General features: G+C 52.0%; 1 protein-coding gene across 5 annotated transcripts in view; it reads right to left on the bottom strand.

The window, feature by feature from the left end:
• The window catches only part of Dlgap4 (DLG associated protein 4), a 151,383-nt gene that overhangs the window by 81,155 nt on the left and 48,033 nt on the right, over positions 1 to 22,195 (bottom strand). For all 5 annotated transcript variants that reach the window (XM_041670179.1, XM_041670178.1, XM_041670176.1 and 2 more), the window contains exon 2: positions 17,478 to 17,662. The gene's annotated coding sequence lies outside the window, so the exon portion shown is untranslated. The remainder of the gene's footprint in view (positions 1 to 17,477; positions 17,663 to 22,195) is intronic.

A 22,195-nucleotide genomic window follows, 5' to 3' on the forward strand; every position in this document is an offset into this window, starting at 1 on the left:
AAAGCATTTTGGTGGCAGGGCAGAAAACACAGGGAGAAAGATGCTGGCATGCTCAAAGAACAACCCCAAAGGACAACAAGTGCCCAGGACAGGGAAAACATGAGCATCAGCGGAGGCAAAGGAGGGGGTGCCCACAGAATGTGAGGAGGGGTTCTTCCCTGGGGGAGGGAGGCCTGCTGTTAATTGGGAATTCTAGGTATTTCAAACAGGTCAAATATTGAGACCAGCAGTGCAGGGCTCTGCCTCAAATGACACTGGTCGTGCTGGGTACATGTGCCACCAGAGTAGCCCTCCCTCCCGCCCACTGCTTCCCACCCCCAGTGCTGCAGATTGCGGGGGAGGGCTCTGCTCCATGTGCAGGACAAAGAAGCCAGCGCTCAGAGACCACGGTGAGTCACCCTCAGGCTGCCCCTGCCACTCAGGCAGGGTTCTGGCTGCCTGAAACAGCTTTCTGAGTCTGAGAAGGCATCAGAGAGGGGGCGGTGCCCATTTGCAGGCGCTGGGACTTCAATGGGTGACAGGTGTACTGTGATGAGGGCCCTCTGTGGCTGATGTGGTTTGAAGTTTCTAGGTTCAGAGGATGAAAACAGTGGTCCCCATGGCTGGATTTATCAAGAAGGACACAGATTTTTATAAATATCACAGCCCTGCCTCAATCACATGGCTCGGGGAATTAGATAGGAGGCCAATTAGGAGGAGCAGGCTTGGCAGTGCTGGCATCCCGTGGGGGATGCAGAGGAGTTCACAGCCAGGGCAGGTGGGCCAGTGGCTTTGTCTCTCATCCATGGTCACTACTGGTCCCAGATCACTGAGGCCAAAGCTAGGACATGGGGGCAGATCTTTGATAGGAAAACCTTCAGGCATAACTGTGGGCAGGAACCAGTGATTAGGGGTCAACCAAGAAAAAAGGATGAGGGGGGTGGGGAGGCTGAAGAGATGGCTCACTGGTTAAAATCACTTGTTGCTCCCAGGTTCAGGTCCTAGGGCCCTCATGGTGGCTCACAACCATCTGTAACTCCAGTTCCAGAGGATCTGCTGCCCTCTTCTGAGCTCAGTGCACACCAGACATGTTTGTTAGTGCACGTGCAAACATACAGGAAAAACATGCACCTACAAATCTTACACACAAAGTAAGTAAACTAAAAAAATAAAAAAGAAAAGAAAGGAAAAAAGGATCAGAGCTCAGGTTAGAGCTAGGATCAAGGTCCAACCTAGAGAGGAGACTAAGGCTCAGTCCGGAACCAAAGTCACGGCTCAACTAGAAAAGGGACTGAAGCTCAGTCTGGGCCAAACTGGGCTTAGTTCGGTTCAGTGGGCATGGCATGTTGAGGACTCTCAGGTGACCTCTCTTCTTTGCTGTACTGATCTTTCTTAGGGGTGGGCCAGTACTCCTTGGGATCCGGGCCTGTTCTCCCTGGGGTGGGAGCTGGGAGCTTGACTTTAGGGAGACTAGACGGGAGAGCAGAGAGATGAGCCCCCACCCGGGGCTGCTATTCTGAGCCTCTGTAAGTCACAGCGTGGGAGTTAAATATAGGGGGACACCACGTGGCAGGCCGTAGGTGGTTAATGACCCTGCAGGAAGCAAGTCAGAGCCCAGAGCAGGAGTGTGGCAGGGGGCGGGAGGACAGGCTGCAAAGAGACAGGAGGCTTGGCCTTGATCCTGTAGGCTCTGTGACTTTAGGCTCATCTCCATCTTCACCAAACCTCAACTGTCCCATCTCAGGATGCACCGCTGAGTAAGGCTCTCCAGGCCTTGGACTGACTGATGCTGCTTCCCCAGGCTGGGCCAGATGGAGAGAGCTCATGACTTGACCCGCCATCTTCTGGGATGGAAGCCGCGCCTGGCCCCCAAAGCCAAGGATAAGAAACCTCTTCTGAGGTCTTTCCCTGGCTGCAGTTCACCTCGGAGCCCACTCTGCCACACAGCCATGGTCCCGGCTGCCTCTCCCATCAGACTGGGAGACCAAAGGCTGAGGCTCTGTCACTCACTCACTCACTGTCACTGCCTTCAGGGCTCCAGAGTCACCGCTCCTCTGGACCTCAGACCTTCTGGGGACCAGGCTTGTAGCAGCCCCGTTGTGAGTGCAGTCACTATATGATGGCTCCAAGGACACAGCCAGTCTGCACAACCTAAACAATTAGTTGCCTTGCTTCCCTCTCAAGGGCACCAAGTATTATGTATGCCACATCATCCGTGTTTCCCATTTCCTTTGTTTACTGGTAAGTGCAGAGTCAAATTCACAGTTTACCTTTAGCAAAGAATAACCTTGGTTTATCAAACTTCTGCCATAATTTACTCTTTTCCTGAGCTCTTATTTGTTTTTCTAATTTAAACAATGGAACTTCTAAAAAGAGAGGACGAAAAGGGACAAACTGCCCACCGCTAAAATAGCAACCGCCAAGTTACAGAGAGCACTTAACATGGAGCAGGCTCAGTTCACGACCCCACATCGCGCTCCTTATCATCTGTAGGTCTAGCATAGCCACTGAACCAAGGAGCACAGAGACGCGAGTCAGCCTCCCCAGAGTCATACAGCTGATAAGGAGGAGAACAAGAATGTGAAGTCAGTGTGTTCGACTCCAGCTCAAACATGCCACGCTTGCCGCCCCGGCAGCCGAGACTTTGATGGACATCAGAGGAAGTTGGGATTGTTGAGTTTGAAAGTCTAGAGAGGAAAGGGAAGATGTGAGGAATGTGTCTGCTCCTGACAGCAATGAAGGACACTTCAAGGCGGAAGGCCTGGTACTCTGTGGGCTTTCAGATTCAGGAGGAAGGGAGTCACACCAAGGCTGACATCCACTCAGGATAAGCCCAACACTTCCTCCCAGGGTGGGTGGGCTGCCTGCATCAGAGGTGCCTGACAGTGCCTTGCTGAAGATTCCAACCTTGTTTAGGGCAAATGGACAGAACACAGGATAGGAGGACCAGGCAGGAAAGGGGGCTCAGCCTGGAGGACACCAAACTACAATGGGCAACACTGTGGTGGTCCTTACTCAAGGCGAGCTGCCGCCTTTGCAGCCCTGGAAATGCCTGCAAGAGTTGCTACTACCATGGAACACAATGGATGGGTTCAGGGAGGGTCAGGAACCTGTAATAAGCATGTAGAATTACTCTGCCTCAAATGCCAGTGTGTCCTGTTTGAAGAAACAGTGAGATTTAGCAATTACACATTGGACTGGATTAGACCAAGAGCTCAGTGAGACAGCAGCATTCCCATCAATCCATCCGTAAGCATGTGGCACTTGAGTGTACAACAGACACGCTACTCCACGTGAGCACAAGGAACCGAGTAGTCAATAAGTGCTGCTGGGACCACAGGCCGGCCCAAGGAAAACAAAGCCAAATCCCATTTCACACCACATGCAGCGACAGAAGACAGATCTAAATACGGGGCCGGAGATGCAGCTCTGTTGGCACAGTCCTTGTCTAGCATGCGTCCGGCCCTGAACGCTGTCTCCAGCATGGAATAAACTGGGCGTGGAGGTGCATGCTTGTAATCCCAGCACTGGGAGGTGACGCAGGAGGGCGAAGAGTCCGAGGTCATCCTCAACTACACAGAGAGTTGAGGCCAGCCTGGTCTACATGCTTCTCTCTCACAATACCAAAATAAAGCAGACAACAAAACAACCCAGATACCAAGGACAAAGTTATGAAAATAAACAGGAAGCAGAAGCTTGGAGTTATTGGAAAGGGACACAAAGTGACCTCGGGTGGGAAGGCCTCTTCAACAAGATGCAGAGAAGTCAAATAAGGGGAGGAGCTCCATGTCACGGTACCACTATGTCACACTTCTGAATGAAGACCCCACAAAGTTCGGTGACAAGTGACATTTGGGGGTAAGGGGAGCGGGAATGCCTGTGACAAATGCTGAGACTCACATCCGTTCATTCGGACTTCTTTCCCAGATTAATAGGAAAAAGTGAAGTGACCCATTAAAAACCAAAACCAACAAAAACAAACAGGCAAAGTGCATGAGCAGGCATTTTGCAGCAATCTGAGGGCCACTCAACACCTAATGAGGAGTTCGACTTCTCTAATAGTTGGCGATGTGAATAAAAAGGAGGTATTTTTCTCCCAACAGATTGGCAAAATTAAAGAGTGTTAAATCAACTGATGGCGAGGAGCTGAGAGGATGTGGGAACTCGGATATATCACTCACAGGAGTGCAAAGTGGCGTAATTACCTAGTGGGGCAATTTGGCAGTGTTTACGAACACAGAATTTCCTCCGCCCAAAGCCTAGCGCGCATTCCCAAGGAGGCTGACGGGAAGCGTGGTCACAGCGGAGTCCGAGTGCCCACCAGAAGGATGAGTGAGGGGTCTAAAGAGCCAGGAGTGCTGCTCAGCGGACGAGCCATGACTTCAGCTGCCCTTGGGAAGTGCGTGAACAGCACAGTGAAATGCAAAGATAACAAACCGATCATGATCCATGTGTCTAAGAGCTGCCAAGTCTGGGCTCGAGAGAGTTCCACACAGAATACCCGTGTCTCCCACCTTCTTCAATCTCCTCCCCACTTCCTTCTGCTGGTCTGTGCTGCTGAGAATGCGGTCAAGGCCCCAGGTTCTACCTTTGGCATGGACAGCATGCCAAATACATACACTACCCCCCCCCCCCATTGGACCACCAGCCATGCCCACTCTCTGGACAGTCCTGCTGACCACACAGCTACTGAAGGATCTCAGAGGAGTATGGGTGAGGCAGTTTGGTCCCATAAGCAACCTCAGTCTCAGCGATGGAAGCTAAGTCCCTGTCACGCTTCTCCAACCCCACCCACTCTCTGTTATGGTCTGCCATGCTCCCCTTTCCCTCCCCATTTGCTATAGCGCTAGGCTTTGGGGTCAAAGTGGGGTCTTGGAGGAGGGGACAGACATACCTTGGGGTCTAGGAGCTAAGGCAGGGAGTCAGATCAAAGCCACGGGTGAGAGCCGGCAGCTACTTCCACCCAAGACACCCAAATGGCTGCCAAGGGCACCGGCCACGGTCATGTCCAGGGCCTCAGATGGCCACAACAGGACCCTGGAGACAGGATGGCCAAGGACAGCCTAATTAGGCCTGACAGCAGCCTACAGGGCCTATTAAGCTTAGAGCCATTGGGGGAACTGAGGAGGCAGGGCAGCCAAGGCTGGCTCAGCCACCAGTCCCCACAGGGACACTTGGCTCCATGGCTCAGGTCAGCCTCCTCAAAGCAATGCCTGTTAGCTAAAGATGCCAAGTGCCTTCCAGGCTACAGCTAGTAGTCTGTCTGGGGTTTGGGGCCTTTGTCTGCTTCTAATGCTGACTGGACCACCCTAGGGAGTGGTTCCTTCCTGCTGGCTCTTCCCCATCTACCATATTTTCCTGTCCTAAACCACTGTGGAGGCTACAGACAACTCCATGCTTCTGCTGGAGGTAAGGAAATGTGCCTACACAGGGCCGGCCGAACAGTTGAGGCAGATCCAGGATTGGAGCCATAGGCTCGTTGACACCTAGTCTGCGACAATATTAATTTCTTATCTCCCTAGAGCTTAGGCATTGTGAGGAGGGAGTGCTGCTGGGGAAATAGGTGACAGGAGACCCAAGCCAAGCCTAGCAGGTCACACCCCTCCTTCCAGATGGACTAGGTTACATACAGGGTCCGTTTTGGTCTTGATGTTTAAGTTTGTGGCTTTCTGTCTCAAGGTCTTCCCAAGAGTTTTTAGGTAAATAACCTGGCAAAGCCCCTGGCCTCTGCTTCTGTGTCTGAGAAAGGAAACTAGGCACTCTGCACTAGGGTGGTTGTAAGGTGAGGGCCCTGAGTGACCACGCACCTGGCACAGGATCCAGTACACAGGAGGGGTTCAGGACACAGGGATCCTTTCCCATGCAATCTTCCAGCCTGACACTCCCCCATGCACACTTGAGATTGGGCCCCACTTCACAGCTTTTGGGAGATGCCATGAGACACTCACCCCCAAGCCATCCCTGTGAAACAGTATCTTCTATGTTTAAGACCAATGTCACCCATGCAAGTGCCATTTACAAAGTTCTACCCTTGCTCCCTGAGACTCTACCAGCAACTTCCCTAGTACAGACAGGGCAACTAAGACTAGAGACGTGGTCCATGGGTCCCTTTGGTTTTTCAAGCTTCTGTCCTTTCACCTCTGAAATGAGATTAAACGCTGGCCCTCCCCTGCAGGCTGATGTTTAGAAGTGAGAGGCAAGTTACGTAACAAACTCCTGCAGGGCTCATGAAGATGGAGACGAGATCACCATCTAACCTCGGATGAGTCTCAGGATCGCTCAGTGCCATGCTCAAAAGGCTGCCCGCACAGTTGGGTCCTCGGAATCCAGACAGGATTCTTTACAAGTCCCAAAGACAGAACCACGGACAGCACCCCTATTCTAGGACGGGCCAAATCCCCTTTTCAGGACCACGGACAACGCCCTGGGCTGTCAGCACCGAGGACAAGGCAAGGGGCGTGGAGCATCCTCAGAGCCCAGGGCTGTGGTCAAAAAGACAAAATCTAGTAACCCAAAACTAACTTAATTCCCCCTAGCTGGTTACTAACCCCACAGTGTGGAAATACTCAAAGGACTTTCCAATTCTCTTTCCAAAAGCCTTTCTCCCCAGCCTGTGTTTTGTTTTTTCAGGACAGAGTTTCTCTGTGTAACAGCCCTGGCAGTCCTTGAATTCTCTCTGTAGACCAGGCTGGTCTCAAACTCAAAAGATCCACCAGTTCCTGCCTCCCTAAGGCTGGGATTAAAGGCCTGTGCCACCATGACCAGCCCCATCCTGGTTCTTGTTTTGTTTTTGTTCTGCCTTTGATTAGCTTTGGGGTCCCATGTAACCCAGGCCTCTTAAACTGGCCATATATCTGAGGCTGGTCTTGAACTCTTGGCCACTCCTTGCCCCCGTCCCAAGAAGTTGGAATGTCAGGTATGTGCTAATCTGTCTGGCTCCCAGGCTGCTATCTGTCCATTGAAGTTTCTGAGATGGAGGAGGCAGCTCAGAAAGGCCTACAGGGGTACCTGACTGGGGACCCACATCCCTAAGACAACATCTGCCATCCTCTCTTTGTACACATCTGGCCACACTGGGCGTCTTGCTCTATTCCTTAAGTCGTCACACCACTGAGGCCATCTCTGGCCCCTCAGCCATTTCATGACCATTAGTTATCCTTGCCCTGAACACCTTTCTGGCATCGAAGGCAAACACTTAGCCTGTGGCCCAGAAATCCTCAATCTTGCTATCATCCTCCAATGAACGCCCAGACCTATACGGTGTGGTGGAAATGGGGCTCATCTACCAGTTACCTCACCTGTCTTCCCACACACTGGGAGCACTAAAGGTGTCCTGTCACGGGCTGTGGGCACTGTCAGAAACACCGTAGAGGGGGTGGAGGCACGCACGGGTGAGTGTAGATGACTGGCAGCTCAGAGGTAAGTGCTGCTCTCCCCAGGCAGGTGCCTGTCCCTGGTGCCTAGGGTCTGTGAACATTAGTACCTAGGGGGTCTTGGAGGCAGCCTGAGGAGCACTTCCTGCTAGCCATTTTCCCCTCTGCCTAACAGAAGCACCCAGTTAAAATATCCATGTCATTAGCTTCCCTTGCAGGTAGGATGGCCACACAGTCAAATCTGGAAAAAAAAGATGTGGGCACAATTCCTCCTGGGAGGGGCTTCCGGGAAGTCTATTGCTTTCTGCTAAGAATCATAGGCTCAAAAAGAAATGTCTCAGAGAGACATTTTTTTCTGCCTAGGATTCAGACATCCAACACAGAAATAAAACAGCCACTTTGTAGCCATAAGAACGAAAAACACAAGTCAAGCAAGGCAGAGGCCTGGACCTTTGAATTGCCGCATTGGCCCTTGTTTGCCTGGTAGATAGTCCCTTTCGTTCTGCCTTTTCTCCCGTTTCCTTCCTTCCATTCTTTCCAATCTCTTCTGGTATTTTGAAGTTCTGGGGATCAAACTCGGCCCAGAGTGAGTGCTCTGTTGAATTTCTAGCCTTTGAGCCTGTTGTTGCTGTTGTTTGGACACAGCGTCTTCCTACATAGTTTAGAATGGCCTTGACCTTGTTACATAACCCAAGCTGGCCTCAAACTCACAATGGTTCAGCCTTCACCTCCAAAGTGCTGGTATTATAGGTGTGTGCCTATAATATACCTGGCTCCATCTGGATTCTTATTACAACCTCCTGGGTCTTTATACAAATCCTGTTTGTTTTCTTCTGTTACATATAACCAAATGCAGTTCCCAAGGGATTCAGTATCAGAGAAGGCAAAGTTCAGAGAGGTCACATGATTTTTCCCCCAAAGCAAAAATATTTGTCACTGGCCACTCGGTCTGCAAAGCCTGTGCCCAGGAGCTATCTGGCTGCTGCCATCACTGCCTGTGGTCCTGGCAGTGTAGAAGCCTCTCCTCTAAGCCTTCCTGAGTCTGCTTGTGTTCGGGCTCTAGGTTCCCCTGCTCTCTCCTTTGCGTGCCTCACCCTTTCCTGACCATGTGCAGGAGGCTCCTCCTTTTAAAGCCTACCGGCAGGTGCCAAACTTCTACTCAAACTCTGACCCATGTAGTGCCTGCTCCCTCCTCTCGGGTCCACAGTCCACTACTATCCAGTGACACAGCTTCTTCCCAGGTCCTCGGCTCTCCTGTAGATAGCATCTTGGGGGAGCCTCAGCTGCTACCAGAGTGACTTTATGACAGGCCTAGTACTCAAGGCCACCAGAGTTGGGCTCCTGTTTCTCCCTCTTTTATTCTTGTGACTCTGTCTTTGTCCTTTGGCCCTAACCCATTCGCCAGGATACAGAGACACCCTTGACACCTTTGCCTCAAGTGGGTGCCCACCACCAGGAGACTGCCATTCCTATGAGACCCTGTTCCATGCAGGCAGCTTGGGATGGCATTATTTGCTGATGGATCATATGTAGAGCTTCCTGAGGGCAGGAGGCCTGCCCATCTTCCCTCCAGTGTCTGGCAGGAGGCCCAGCATGGCGCTCCACTGGGAGGCGCTGAATGAAGCTCAGACGAGCTGCCTACACCTTCCCGCTACCAGCTTTCTACTCCAGCCAGCCAGAACTACTCACACTTCCTCAGAGCTTCCTACTGTGACTGCGACTGGGTCTCTCCAGACTAGGCCTCCAGGTAGGCCTAGCCTTTATCTTCCATTCCTCCTGGCAGAACCAAGTGCTGGGTGTCCCAGACTCAACAGGGTGAAATGAGACACTAGGTGGGGTGTGTGTGTGTGTGTGTGTGTGTGTGTGTGTGTTTGCATGGTACACATGCATGGTATGGTCACGTGGCACCTTCATCTGTTCTTATGCCTGCATTGCTGCAGCTGGGTTCCCTATCTAAGTGTGAACCCTCTTAGGACTTCCCACACAGCCACAGCTTCAGGGAACAAGGGAAGCTGCTGGTCTCTCCTGAGTCACTGTCTACAATGACGGTAATGACAAAGAACCATATTTATGGAGCACTCGGCACGCAGCATGTGCCAAGCACCTTCCCATGGCTCTTCACCAGAAAGTCCTACCATTGCCTCATTTTACAGATGAATTAAAGGAAGCTCAGAGAAGTGGTACCACTCTGGAAGATGGCACAGACGGGAAGTGTCTAGAGTTCTGATCTCTCTAGTCCCAAGACTGCCACCTGCCAAGTTGAGCTGAGCCACACCCAGGTGGCCTGTGGTATGTGACAGAGGGGCCTCTTACTGCCTGCCCTCCTGCTCCCTCTGAGGAGAGGCTGGAAGCCACAGCCTCCTGGCCCTCTAGGTGCTCTCCTGGGAGGAGGCTGGGTTGGGCAGACTTTACCCTATCTGCAGCCCCACAGAGGACAAGAGGCCCAGAAGTCTCAGAGTGAACAGAAGCCGTCAAGCTTGGGGCTCCAATTCCCCAGCAAGGATGAAGATTTTCCCAACAGCCTGGGCCAAATTTATCTGCCAATCCCCCAAAGAGCTGGTTCCAGCGTCTGTCTGGAAATGTCAGCCCGTGTGGTTGGAGGAATGCGAGGAGAGTTTTCCCCTAAATAGCAGGAAGCATATGGGAGGCGGATGGCGCCCGACGCCCCAACCTGCCAACTCTCGCTCAAGTGGAGCTAAAAGGGGCCCAGAAGGGTCTGGAATCCCTACCACCTCCCAGGGAGGGGGAGCTGGAGACGGAGACAGCAGCATCGACTGGGCAGAAAGTGGGTCCTGAGGGGCGGTGAGCAGGAGTGCCCGACAGGGACCCTAAGGCTCCTTCCGCCAGCCACAACAATGAGTCACCGTTCACAGAGCACTGGCCACGTGCATGGGACTTAAATGGTCTCATTCGAACTTTACAACCAACTCTTGAGAGAAACTGCTGCTAACCCTGTATCGCAGATGAGGAAACTGAGGTTCACAGCAAGCACATGGAACCTAGGCTGGCAAGGACCTCCCACGTCCTTAGCAGGGTCACAGTACTCTACTGATTCTTCCAGGTTGCCGTTCAGCCGCTACTCAAATATCTCCAGGGATAGGGAGCTCCCTACCACCCCACTTACTTCATCTGCGAAGAACTCTTTATCTCCTAAAGGTTTTCCTGGCCTAAGTTAGAGTCTCCTTCCCTGTCAGACCCAGAGCAGACCCTTCCATCTCTCAACAGAGACAGGCACCCAGGCTCCCGGAGGCCTCCGACTTTCCCTTCCTGCCTCCCACCATGCCCTCACATGCTAGCCCGTTTGAGATCCCATCAGCTCCCTCACCTACCTCTGCCTTGACCATGGTGAGGAAGAGGGAAGCCCAAGCCCCCAGGAACTTACTGAGGCCAGAGCTCCGATCTCAGCCAATGTCTCTGGTTCCTGTTTCCCTCCTGCTCTCCAGCCAAGCTCTCAGCTAGGGGGTCTGTGAACTCTCGGCAGAGTTCAGCTTTGTGATTCTCTCTCTGTCCCTCATTCAGATTCCTAGCAGAGTCTGCGGACACCCAGGTCCCATTAACTTGAAGCCTTGACCTGAAAGTGCAGGCTGCCACCTCTTCCTCTGGCCAGACTTTCAGGGGCCAGCCCTCAGTGTCCCGGGTCTTGTCAAGATTGGGGACTTAGTCCAATGACATAGTTTTCTGGCCCATAGTGGAGGAACAAGGAGTGAACTACCCATCTCTGAAGGTATGCAAACAGTTGCTAAGTATCCTGGGAGACAGGTTCTGATAGTGATACAGGCTCCCCTGGCAGGCGTTTAGGTCCCTGGTCTACTTTTCCACATGGGTGGTTGACCCAATTCCTGCAGACTGGCACACCCCTCTCCCACACTATCCTTCTGAGGGGCACTAAGGTCTCTCCAGCATGAAACGCAAACACCTACTCTGTCATTCAAGGCAGCTGTGATCTGGGCCTGAAGCTTCTTATTTGAAGGTGGTGCACCCACCATGCCCCTGGATCTCTGGCATGTGGCTATGATTTTCCCTCACTGTTGGTGCCTTGACCTCTTCTAGGAAGCCTTCCTTGCTTCTAGGCTGGCTCTTGTGTTTCCTCTGCCCTCTGTGAAGATTCTCTTAATTCCTCCCGATTCTATATACATCTTCTGTGGGCTCCCTTCTCTTCCTCCAAACCTGCTGACCCTAGAGGCCAGGACTGCTCCCTTTTGAGGGAGGCATCTCCTGAATGACACTGGAGCCTCAAAGGTCCCCACATTCTGACTCACAGTACAAGGCTGCCCCAATGGGCTCTGACACTGAGGTCTGACTCAGGACTCTAGGGGAAGCTGCCCTTCTTTCTTCTGATTATTAAAAAAATCACACATTAGGCTAGGAGCAGTAGTGCACATCTGTAATCCCAACATTTAAGAAGCTGAGACAGGTGCTGGCCATAGTGGCACAGACTTTAATCCCAGCACATGAGAGGACAAGTCAGGTGGATCTCCAAGAGTTCGAGGTCAGTCTGGTATACAGAAAGAGTTCCAATACATCCAGGTCTATGTAAAGAGACCCTACCTCAAAATGAATGAATGAATTAATGAATAATAAATAAATGAAGGAGGAGGAGGAAGAAAAGGAGAAGAAGGAAGAAGAGGAGGAAGGAAGGAAGGAAGAAAGGAAGGAAGGAAGGAAGAAGAAGAAGAAGAAGAAGAAGAAGAAGAAGAAGAAGAAAGAAGAAGAAGAAGAGGAGCAACAACAACAACAACAACCATCAGCAGTAGCAGCAGCAGCCTGGTCTACACAGTGAGACCCTACTTCAAAAAAACCTAAATCAACAAAAAAGTCACATATCTTGGGGAATTCAGATATTATAAATGGAGAAACATATAAGGTATAACCACATGTGGCTACCACAGGTAACAGTTTAAGGTGAGCATCAGTCTAGGGGGGCAGTGCATAGGTCTAGGTGGCCAATCAGAGCACTTAGCACCCCTAACAACAGCAACTGGTTGAGGGGTGAGCACATCCCAGAAGCTGACCAATCCACGTCATGACTTGATTCTGGGAATTAGGGTTGAACTGCCTGAGAAGAATTCGCACTGACTCCTCTGGACAGACATCTCTGTGAGAGCTGGAGAAACAGAGAGGAGCCACAGCTGAACAGTCAAGTCCTGGTGACAGAGCCCCTGGATCCAGCAGAGTCTGAATTTCACAGTTACAATCCCCCATCTCCACCCTGGTCACAAGGTGGAGGGGTTTTCTGTCACTTGTACTAAAAAGATCCTGATGAAATGAGTAAAAACAAAATTAGAGCCCACCCTCACTCCACCTTAGAGAAGATCACTATGAATGGTTTGATGACTGTCCTTCCAGATCCAGACATGTCTCTGAATGGGTACCCTGTTCCTCCCACCTTGGCCCTAGCACTCAGAAAAGACTTGAAATCCAGGGATCCTGCAACAATGTATCATTTTTATTGTTTTTCTTCAGGACAGTGCCTCACTATGTAGCTCTGGCTGTCCTGGAACTCACTATGTAAATCAGGCTGGCCTCAAACTCAGAGATCAATGTATCATTTTTTTTTAAATCTATATTTATTTATTTGTGTGGGTGAGTTCCGTGTGTGTGTGTGTGTGTGTGTGTGTGTGTGTGTGTGTGTGTGTGTGTCTGTGTGTGTCTGTGTGTGTGTAGTGTGGAGGTCTGAACTCAGGTGGACAGGGTTGCTGGAGAATGCCTTCACTCACTTAGCCATCCTGACAGCCCCCATGCTTACCCACCTGCTTGTTTTTTTAATCTATTTTTCCCTCCACAATGTGCCACGGACATGTTTCCATGTCAACAAGGAGAGATCTACAGCGCTGTCTCCACAGTACAGAGAATGCTGTCGGCTGCTGGACGGAATTTGTTTAACCACCTCTCACAGACAGATAATTGGGTAGTTTCTAATTTATCACCACCATCAAGGGAGGTGTGGTGGGGCTGAGGGTGCTTGTGAAATAAATGCTTATGCTCGCATGTGTTGGATCTCATGACAGAGAGCCCGCACCTCTTAAAAGTTTGCCTTCCTGAGCTGGAGTTTCTCTGCTTGAGATTTAAGGTTCTGGGCATCTAGAAGGCACTGCCTGTCTTCCCAGATAGGTTTAGTGGCAGCTCCAGGGCCAACATGTCTCTAACAGCAGCCTCTTTGGGGACAGTATTCACTGGTGAGGTAAAGGGGAGTGGACAAGGTTTGGGGTGGGGGTGTTACTGATCTGGGCTTTGGCTGGCCCTGTGCACAGAGCTATGCTGTCCTCCTTGGGCCTCATGTCTGTGACCCAGGAAGAAGCTGGCAGGTGTGACGGGTATACAGCGGCCATGGCAGTGAACACCTGTGATACCACTCTGTCTGGATCTCAACACTCTTTGATGCTCTCCATCTTTACCACAGAAGGCAAGTGACTCGCTCAAGGTCATACAGCCAAGAAGGAATAGAAATGCGGCAGAGCCCGATCTGATTTACCAATCCCTCAGGTCCACATGCACCAGGGGAAGCACGGGAACAGCTTCTAGAAATGAGCAAACCTGATGAAAATGGCCTCATGTTACCCATGCTGGCTTATAACCTCTTTAAAAAAAAAAAAAACTCCATCACACACTATGAAGTTCTTTCTGCAACAGTAAATTTAGATCCGGCCCCATTTCTAACCGCTGCAGCAGGCGCCACTGTACAGCTGCAGCAGGCAGATTTAACTAGTCCCCTGGTGATGGACAAGTGGCTTGTTCCCAATTGCCCTGCTACTACCAACACTACCCAGGGCGCCCCAGCAAGGCTGAGCTGTGCCCTGTAAGGCAGTCCCACGTCACAGTGTGGCCCTGCATGGTTAATCTACTCCACTGCGCTGGTCCCGTCCCCTCTCACTCTACTTACGTGGGTGGTTGCCTAACACCAAGCCATCCCCAAGCCCAGGTGTGCTCTGGGAGGGGGTACTGGTGACTGCAACTGTTCTCAGTAAACCTCCTTGGAATGTACAGGTGTGTCTGCAGCTGGTGCCCAGACAGCAAGAGTGGGCTACCAGCTTCAGGCCTTGGAGAGTCTTCTGCATGCCATGTTCTAGGACTGTCCCCAGCAACAGCTGGACCTATTGCCCGGCCTTTGAGTGTGATTCTAGCTACATGCAGCTCAAACTCTTCAAGGGTCCTCAGCACTGGGTCCAGCTTGCTTCCATACAGAGTTCCCAGGAGTGGGTGGCTTAGTCACTAACCAGCACAGCCCTCGGAGTCTCAAGCTAGTCACTTCTCTCAAGGCTTCAGACTCTTCGTCTGCCCAGCAGGGCAACAATGCTATTAATACAGGGTTGTTCTGAGCTCGACAAAGTAATAGATTCAGTACACAGTAGCCTGCAGGCAATGAGTTTAGAGAATGGGTCTGAGCCTGCCTCCTCAGAATGACCTCTTTTTACCTAAAGTGAACTTGACTCTTCCTCAGCCCCTTCCCAGCTATCCCTGAGGATGACTTGCTCCTATCTGGACCATTTGTTAAATGACCAAATGCCCTTCATTGGCCCTTGTCAGGGTCCTCGTCTTCCAGTTGCCCATGACCATAGATATCTGCCTAGCTGCCCAAACCTCAAACATGCAAGAGACACAAACACAGCAGAGACAAACAGAGGCCCCCGATCCTCGGGGGTAGCTTCTGACTTCTCGTCCTTGCTCTGGAGACCTGAGTCACCTGTCTAACCCTAAGCATATGCCAAGTAGCTTTCCCTTGGAAGCCTCCTCATGCCCCTTTCTTATAATGGGTAAAATGAGAAAATCTGCGCAGATCTCCTAAGATAAAACAGTTCAGTGCTAGTCAGAGGTGTAGCTTGGTGGTGGAGCTAGCATGTACCAGGTCCTGGATTCCATCACAGCAAGATTAAATAAATAAACCAAGTGTGATGGTACTTGTCTGTAATCCCAGACACTGGGAGGCAGAGGCAGGTGGATCTCTATGAGTATGACGCCAGCCTGATCTACACAGTGAGTTCCAGGTCAGTCAGGATTACCTAGAAAAACCCTGTCTCAAAATAAATAATTAAAACAATACATACATATATAAATAACATATTTTAAAAACAGAGGGAAATCTTAGCAAGGAGCCTGGGACTTAAGTGTCACTAAATGATGGCTGCTATCGCTAAGCTTGCAGGCTTTTTTGGCACTTCACTGTGACATACACTACCACAAGGAAGACGCACAAGACGAAAGGTTCAGTGTGGTGAGTGACCGCCGGCCAAGGCTCTGCCACCCCCAGGCCCACGGTCAGAGAGCTCTGCTGCCCTCCAAGCCCCTCGCGCCCTCCAGCTCACAGAGCCGCTTTGACACTGACAGTGGATCTCTTCCCAGACTTCCATGGTACTGTTACTCCTGTCAGTAAGCGGACAAGACTCAATCAATCCATTGATCAGTGTGTGGCTGGTTCCCTGACCTCGATTCCCTGGGGACCTTGTCCTCCCAGCTGCCTCTGCCCAGGCACAGCGGTTCCCTGATGGCTTCCCAGTTCCTTAAATAACCAGCTTGTTAGCAAAATCGCAGCAGTAACACCTCCCTCGCGCCACCCCGGCCTCCATCTTTCCACGTGATGCTGACGGCTGCTCCCTCCGAGTGCCAAGGAATCCCTTCTCCGTCACTGGGCCACACACAAGGGGGACTGTGAGCAATGGCAGCTGTATCTCCAGAATCTGCCCTAGGGCGGAGGAGGCCTCGGAGCAGTGCTCATCGGAGCTAAGACCTGTGTGAGCTCATGGGGAGTTGAGCGGAGATGCCAAAGAGTGCCAGGCATTCACCACAATGCCAGGCACCTAGTAAGTGCTCAAGAAATATCCACTGCCTCACAGGCTGGCCCCGCCCTGCAACACACACTGTCCTCAGGGAGACCCGGCCGGCCTTGGGCAAACCCAGCATGTTTGCCGCAGCACTCTCTGCTCTCAGACCACGATGTCCTCAACACTTCTGTGGTGACAGCTTCTCAGCCAAATGCAACAGCTGTCTCTGGTTGATACAACAGACCAGGCCCAGGCCGGGGGAACCGAGCTGGGGTGGGGGCACTAATTAATGGGGCCCCTTTCACAGTTATTAGCAATAAGGCTGGCACCGCACAAATGTGCAGCGTCTGGTTCTCAAAGACACTCTATATCCATTATTGACACTGAACTTCACGGGTTTTTATATTATCCTCGATATTTGCATATTATGCATATTTACCAGTCTTTCCCCTTCTCATAACCATCTCATCAAGAAAGCTGGCAGCTGCTGGCAGATGAGAGAGTTGGAAGCACAGAGACTGGGACCGTGAGAAGGGGCCGCTGGAGCAGCTTTCTGGGACTCCAGAAGATTGATGGGTTTCTGGGTCATGCTGGTGTCTGGTGAGAAAGATCATGAGGGGTTCCCACTTCCCTCACTTCCTTCCTTGATCCTAGCCCCTGGGAAGCTGAGGCCACTTCAATCCAGGGTCCCGTACTGTAGGCTGAATGGTGGCTGGGGATCCTTGGGTTTCCTCGCTTGTGAACTGGACTTATGCCAGCAGAATTCTGGCAGGAGTAGGGTTGGGAGTCAGGGGAAGGTGTTCAAACACAAAGAGAGAAATGAGCCAGGTACTGTGGCTAGCATCATGTGGGGCTGAGGTGGCTGTCCCTGCTCTGTGGGAAGGAGGACAGAGGAACCAGGCTTGGTGAAGACAGTGTTGGTGGGGAGGGACAGTCAGAGACAGGGCTGGACCCAGCACCTCACTGTGAGTTTAGGCAGGTGGAGCTGGAGCAGGAGGAGTGCCTCTTTGTCAAACAATGGTCTGCAGCAAGGCTCCCTGCTCCCCTCCCCCTCCTGAACCTGTGCTGAGCAGCTGCACCCAGGGGTACAGCACGTGAAATGTGTGGAGCTTGCTGTCCATCCCCAGCAAGGCTCTCCCTCACTGAGGCAGTGCCCTGGGAAATGGGTATCCTCACCATGCCCACCTCCAGAGTTGTCAGGAGGATGGATACACCCAGCTGGTTAAACTGTAAATTGTGCCCAGACAGGGATGCTCTTGTGGAGGTCCCTCTGCCAGCTCGTGGGTGCTGGCAGTGGGAGGGCTGGGCATTTCCCAACAGTGGCAAGCACCATGGTGGGTGAGGTGCCCAGGACTGTGGCTGTACTTACCGACCAGGGATCTACGTGCACAGGAAAAAGGGTAGCCGGCAAGTATGCTGCAGATGCCGCCTCAGAAGTGGGTGTGGGACTGAGGACCGCCACACACATCCCTCCAGCACTCCATCAGAGGCATGAGTTGTACCCTGGTCACACAGGAAGACCACCGGGCTCCAGGCAGAGGGCGGCACCAGTGCCTGCGGGACACAGGAGGAATACTGATTAGCAGCCAGAAATGAGTGTTGCACCTTGACACCTTCAGACCAGCCCTTGGGAAGGGGCAAGTCGGCACAGTTGTCATAGAAACCCAAGTGTTTGTGTAACACTGTATTTTCCAGAGAACCCTGGCATCCCAGCTCATGGGAGGCCCACGTTGTTTTTAGAGGTAGATTTGCATGTCATGCATATTTACAATGCCTTTCCCACCGCCCACAGAACCCTGGCAGCAGCCAGCAGTGGGGAAGCTACATTCCCAAGTCCGTCCTCAGCTTGCTCCTCCCTCTAGCCCCTCCCCGCTTTCCTACCTCACGAGGGAAGTTAGGATAGGGTCCAAAGTCATACTACTGTGAGTTCAAATCTCAGTTTGGTCCCTCACTCATTGAGGGGACAATGTACAGGTGGTTTTCTCTTTCTGAGCCTCAGTTTCTCTTCTTGTTGAGAGTACTCTTCTGAGAGCTGCTGGGAAGTCTCAGAAGATAATGCAGGCAGGATGCTGGCACACGGTACCTCCTTGGGAAAGACCCTGGGAGGTGCTATTCTCCTGTTCCAGCAGCCTGAGTGCCTCCCTGTGAGATGGGGGGATGCCAGGCATCTCCACCCCGCTTGCCTGAGCAGGCGTCTGTTCCCCTAAGCACTCTTCACCCGGGTGTGTGTTAATGGGAAACTCCACTGCACTTGCTAGCTGACCCTGAGGCCTCAGACGGTGCCCCTCTGCCCTCTGCTCTCCCATCCTACAGGTCACAAAACTGAGACTGAGAGACCAAGGCAACATTGGCATGAGGGCCAGATCTGAGCAGCTCAACTGGGGTTTGGACTCAGTCCCTCCACCAAGTCCTGGGAGAAGACACAGGACACATCACGGGAAGAAACAGGAAAGGGCAGCTGATGTTGGGATATTCATTATCTGCCGGACCTCAGGCTCAAGGATACCCACCCTCTCAAACTCTCCCCAGGGTCTGCCCAGAAATGGCACCTCCCACAATCAGTTCCCACACTGTCTCATGTCCAACTGACTTCACTTCCTCCTTTTCAAAAGAAGAAACTGAGGCACACAGCATGGCAGGGTAGATGGGAGCGTCCTGAGGGGGTGTCTCCAATCCTCCTCAGAGCCCTGACACTCCTTTGCTAAGGAGCACAGACTGGTCACCAATGAGGCCAGGATGGCACTCTCTGACTCAGACTTCTGGTTCTAGGACAACGAAGCCCATCTCCCTGAGGAAGAACATTCCCAGCCAAGAAAAACCAGGCAGGACTGGCAAGGGTTTGGGAAGCTGGAAAGGAGACGTGGGACTCAAGAACATTCTCAATGAGAGGAGGAAAGCTCAGAAGTAGGCAATGAAAGACCTCCCGGTGCATTGTGGGGTGTGAAAATCCACAGCGCACTCAATGCCACAGCTGGGCAAAAAGCCATTCCCACCAAGTTATCACTTGGAGCCAGATTCACCCAGCATTACAGCTGAAGGCAGAGGTAACAGCAGAGGGCCACCATGACCTGGAGGTCTCTAAGCTCCCTTGAATCTCCCAAGTTTGCCTGCTGAGGGAAGGCTGAAAGTTCCCCCAATTCCCCTTCTCTATGATGGGTAACAGGCCCTAGGCCCCTGCTGTCCAGGACACTGTTTAAGTTTTGGATAATCTACATAGAGGCGAAGATAAAAAAAAAGTTCCATACAAAAGGTGTCACACTGCCCAGGGCCACTGATGTAGGCTGCTACAGGTGACTTTGGCTTTGTAGAAACAGAAAGCAGAATTCTGGTCTTGGCTGCCGAGAGCCATGGCGAGGATGAGCTGAGAGGAGGAAGCACTTTCTAGAGCAATGGAGAGGTTCTGAAATGGATTATGGTGATGGAGACACAGCTCTATGTATGAGCCAAAAGTCATCTAACAGGGCACTTTCAATTAGTGAAACATGGCACGTGAGTTACAGCTCAGTAGCTGTTAAAACCACTCAGTCCTTTGGGAAAAAAAACAAACAAACAGACAAACAAACAAACAAAAAGCCTAGAATTTGGTGGTCATCCATAATCTGAGAGCCTGTGGCCTCCTTGGGTTTCCACCGGGAAAACCCACAAATGTGCTTTCTAGAAGCCCTCTCTGGGAAGCCACCAGACGTCTGACTGGTTGGGCTCCCGCTGGCCTAGGACCTCTTGAGATGTTCCTTTCCATTGCTAAACACACCATCCCTAGGCTCCATGTCTAGCATCATGGATGCTACTGCTCCTTCAGACTGGGATGCCACCAGAGTGAAGCAAGCTCACTTCACCCGCTGGTGCCAGCACTCAGCATGGCACTTGACACCTGGTAGGCCCTTGCTAACTGAAATACTAAACCAGAATTACAAAGCCTAGAGCGCACACTTGGTTCTAGGGTGTGGCTCCATTCCCTTCTTAACCATGTGATCCTGAGACGGCCATGTAAGTGTCAGTTCCGACACCTGGAGGGAGCCAGGGATTAGCAGGAATAACAGAGGTGAGAAGTTCTTCATGACGCATTTCTCGCACAGAACCCTGTCTCCCCAGAACCCCGTCTTTCCAGCCACCAATGCCCAAGTTCTGGTGTCATTCCTGACATCTCTCCCTTCTCACGTTCAGGCTGAGGTGCTGCAGGGGATCAGCCCTTCAGCCACTGCCATGCACCGAGTAACCCCAGCTCCTGCCTGGATTATGCATGTTGGCTTTGGGCTCCTCATTATTTTACTTTTGGCTCCCAGCACAGAAGCCAGAGCTGCCAGGTTAGAATTAGAGTCAGATCTTACTCCTCCTCAGCTCTAAAACCTCCGGGGCGTCCCTTCACCTCAAGTACAAGCTGACAACCCTTCAACCACCACAGGCAGCCCTATCAGCTCCTTTCCAGCCTTCCCTCCCCACTTGCTCCCTGTTCCAGATCCACTGACCTTCACGCTCTCCTGTAGACACACCAGGCTTGCACTTGCCTCAGGGCCTTTGCCTGTGCTCTTCCTTTCCCCAGCACAGTGGTGGCCCAGACGTCCTCACACCTTATTCTCTCACTTCCTTCACAACCCTTCTGGCAATGACTGCTTGAGTGAGTGAGCGAGCCAGGCCTCCATGCACACTGCAGGCAGTAGAGCCCCACAGAGATCATTTTTAACCAAAGATCAGAGGCTCAGCGTAAAACTCCAGCCTCTCAGTTATAAAGATGAGTTGACCCTGGGGTAAGCTTCTTCAAATTTGTGTTTTGTTTTGACACAAGGTCTCATTGTGGAACTCTGATTGGCCTGGAACTTCCCACCTGGAACAGGTTGGCCTTGAACTAGAAAAGATCTGCTTGCCTCTGCACCCCTAATATCGGGCTTAAAGGTGTGGCCTGCCCAGTCTTCTCGGCAAATTTCTTAACTTCTCTGTGCCCCATTGCTGATATATCTAAGGTGGAGGTGGTTTGAAGTCGCCCCTCAGGCAGCAGCTGTGAGGCTCAGGGGGATACAAGATGCTGCTTCTCCCTGACCATTCCACTGAAAATTCTTAGCCCCCAAGCTTGTGACTTGCCATTCTCTGCAGTGTCGTTACCGCACAGGACCTCCCACGAGATGCGCCACCCTCATCCCAAGTCAGTGTTCTGTCCATTCATTCCCTGGCTCACAGACACAGCAGCTGGCACTGGAGCTGACCAACGAAGGTACCAGTTAGTAAGTATTCACTGACCCACTGATGAGCTCCGTGTTTCCCCTGCCTCCCTCTCAGGCGCCTGACATTTCTCTCCAGCCCACCTTGCCCCTCAGAAGTCCTAGGCCTCCTCCCTGTGGCCATCTCACACCCTATGTGAATAAAACCCTGCCTGGGATGACCTTCCTCAGACCCTAACCTCCTGCACCACCCTCTAACCTGGTCACCTTCCTAGGCTACCACCAAGTGACCAGGAGCTGGCCTGTCCCTTCTCGTCATCTCTCATCTTCTACATAAAAGAACCCGTCCCTCTCCTGAAGACTCCCGCACGTCTTTCAAGTGATCCGGCTCCTAGAGCCGTCTTGCAGGACCACCATCTCCGCTCCAAGCACTGTTACTCTTGTGGCCCTGCTGCCTCCCTACATCCACATCTGTAAAAGGATCCTCCCAAGACATGAGAGGCGTGGGGCTCCTGCCACAGCCAAAAGGCTACCTGTTCCTAGTTTAAAGGTTCATACAAGCTGCCCCCAGCTACCCAGAGCCCGCCCTCAGGGCCACCATTGATAGCTAAACCCTTCACTGGACATAATAATATGAACACTGACACAGAACCCATCCTTGGTCTCATGATTCTCACTCAAGAGCTGGACTGTGATAAAGAAGCCTGTGAGGTAACAGGGCTAAAGGAGGCACAGACATAAGAAGGGACCCGTGGCACAGGGTGGAGGTGGAACTTGGCCAGGCAGAGGGCAGGATGCCAGGAACGGTCCACTCTGGCTGACTCCAAAGGTACCTGGAGGACCAAGTGAGACTTGGTACCTCAAGCATGAACTCCGGAGCCGCACATCCTGTGCTTAGATCCTAGTCCTGAGTGGTAGCTACTGACCTTGGGGT

Source organism: Microtus oregoni, unplaced genomic scaffold (assembly GCF_018167655.1).
Source record: "Microtus oregoni isolate MIOR12 unplaced genomic scaffold, Mior012 000020F_ref0000438, whole genome shotgun sequence".
NCBI classification, from domain to species: Eukaryota; Metazoa; Chordata; class Mammalia; order Rodentia; family Cricetidae; genus Microtus; species Microtus oregoni.